The 2,770-nt window shown below is 35.0% G+C and overlaps 1 pseudogene; it reads left to right on the forward strand.

Moving 5' to 3' along the window:
* Positions 1-232: 232 nt before the first annotated feature.
* On the forward strand, positions 233-1,214 carry LOC147405727 (short-chain dehydrogenase reductase 3b pseudogene; annotated as a pseudogene).
* Positions 1,215-2,770: the final 1,556 nt, after the last annotated feature.

Here is a 2,770-nt window from a genome sequence, read left to right on the forward strand (position 1 = left end):
AATTAAAAAAAAAACAAAAGATAAAATGAGAGGATAAAATAGTAAAATTAACATCTTAACGTCAACACTACATCGAGGTAAGTACAATTGTGAAAATGTTAAAGTGGCCAAAACGAAATTACGCCAAAGAACAGGGGTAGAAGTGTAATATAGCCATAAAAAAAAATACAGGCATGTGAAAAGACCTAAGTGGGTCCCACTGACCGCGATAATATTGGAATCTTTGCACCAGATCCAAGCCAAGCTTTCCAGTTTCTACAGAGTAAAAAAATGGCGGAGACGACCGTTGGCAAGAGACTTGAAGGAAAAGTGGTGATCATCACAGGTGGGGCCAGCGGAATTGGTGAAGCAACAGCTCGTCTCTTTGCCCAACACGGTACACGTATGATCATCATCATTGATATCCAAGACGAGAAAGGCCAACACGTGGCATCCTCCATTGGCCTCCACCTATGCAATTACATCCACTGCGATGTAACCAACGACATCCAAGTCAAATCCATGGTAGAATCAACGGTTCAAAACTACGGACGCATAGATATATTGTTCAGCAACGCAGGTATCGTTAACAACCCATATCAAACCATTCTTGATCTTGACTTTTCTTCATTTGACCGTCTCTACGCGGTCAACGTCCGTGGAATGGCTTCATGCGTAAAGCACGTGGCGAATTCTATGGTTGATGGAGGTGTGAAGGGAAGTATCGTGTGCACCGCAAGTGTGGCTGCGAGTGTTGGTAGCGAAGGACACATGGATTACACTATGTCGAAGCACGCGGTTTTGGGTTTGGTTCGGGGAGCGAGTGTACAACTTGGGAGGTTCGGAATTAGGGTTAATTGTGTCTCACCCTCAGGTTTGGGAACGCCTCTGGTGTGTGAAGCGTATGGTTTGGATCAAGAAGGGGTGGAGAAGAAGGCTTCGTGTAAAACGACTTTGAAAGGTGTAGTCTTGAAAGCCAGACACGTGGCTGATGCAGTGTTATTCTTGGCTTCTGATGAGTCTGCCCTTATTACTGGGCTTAATCTGGCCGTTGATGGTGGTTTTCGTCCTAGTTAAATATGGAGGCGATTTATTATGATGGGTGTTGATGTATGTTATTAATTTCTAGTTTCTACTTAATGGATCAAGAAAAAGAAAAAATGGGCCTACTTTAACCATTGGGCTTACCAGGCTTCGGCTTGATTTCTAGGAGCCAAACTTGTTAATAGAAGAGGAATTTATCAAAACGGTACAGTTTTCATAATTAATTATCCAAATGGTAAATTGTAACAATTAATTTTGAAAATGGTAATTTATCATTTCCAGAATTAAATTTTTTTACCAGAATGGTAAAAATAATCAAATATAAAAAATTTGTACCAAACATACCTTTTTTTATTTTAAGTATGTATTCACAGTTATAACATTCACAATAACTCAAAATCCAAGTAAATCTTTGGATTCACTCTCTTGCTCGACGATAAAAAGAGGGGAAAAATATTTACAACAGAAATATGAAAGAGGAGAGGAGGATTTATTTGTAATTTTAGTATTAAAAAAAATGATATTTTCGGTATAAAATATTTAAATTTTATTGTTTTTTATCGTTTTGATAAAAAATATTAATTCCGAAAATAATAAATTACCGTTTTCAAAATTAATTGCAACAGTTTACCGTTTGGGTAAATAGTCGAAATGTGGTGCATGTTTTGATAAATCTGTCTTAATATAAAGTAGAGAGATCGCTGATATATATTTAAAAAGTGACAATCTCACTAAAAAGTAAGGAATTTGCGAGATCGTCATTTCTTTTTATAATCAATGAGATTGTCATTTTTTAAATAAATAGTAAAGATCTCACTACTCCATATCAGTGAGATCGTCACTTTGAAAAATCTATGATCTCGTTCTTCATATTTTAGGAATTAAAACAAATAGTAAGTCAGAATCAAAATTTCATCAAAAGTTTATCACAGTTTGAGAAATTTCTCCTATATCTTTTATTTAGTGTGGCTTGATCTTATTTATATCCGCTACAAAAATAGAATTGGTTGTCCTGCTTGGAATGTTCAACCAATCTAAAACAACTAAAAAAATTGTTGGGATCGTACTTTGTTGTCCCTTCCCAAATCTTTGCAAAAAAAAATCCAGGTGCCGTTGTAAATATTTTCTCCTTGAATTTCACTAAGAAATTCTCACAAAACTTTATCATCCGATAAAATTACTATAAAAATTGTTGTGAAGAAGCACCATAACAAAATTTGATTGACCAAAACATAAGCAAAAATACTAAGCAATGTAGTACACATTTCCCTCGTGATAAACATGGACAAATGAAAAAGTGTGGTCAAGATCTATAAATTGCTTTGTTTATTCTTCCTTGAGTGATTGATCCTGACTAACATGTTGAGGTGTAATTGGTAGGCATGCCCTTGGTTCTAGGATCAAAGAAACTACGGTGGATGGTATCTCATCAATTCATGGGACATACTTAAGAGATTTACCAAGTCAATCTGAATTAATTGGGTGGGTCATAAATTATGTTAATCGTGATTGTGAAGGGAAAAAAACTCACTCTCATCAGGACTGTTCATTGGTATCAATTGATATGATCTCAAGATGGATACGTGATAGTGTTTGGATGAAATTTTATCTAATTCAAGAGAAATCTTAATTTGGAGAATTCTTCCCCTTTAAATAATTACTTTATTTGAATATGGATAAATGTGGTAATAGTAATCTAATTAGAGTCAAGATTTCTTTTCTAAGATTAAGATTTCTTTATTTAAAG

This window comes from Akebia trifoliata, chromosome 3, assembly GCF_017979445.1.
Source record: "Akebia trifoliata isolate Shusen 1 chromosome 3, ASM1797944v1, whole genome shotgun sequence".
Lineage (NCBI taxonomy): Eukaryota > Viridiplantae > Streptophyta > Magnoliopsida > Ranunculales > Lardizabalaceae > Akebia > Akebia trifoliata.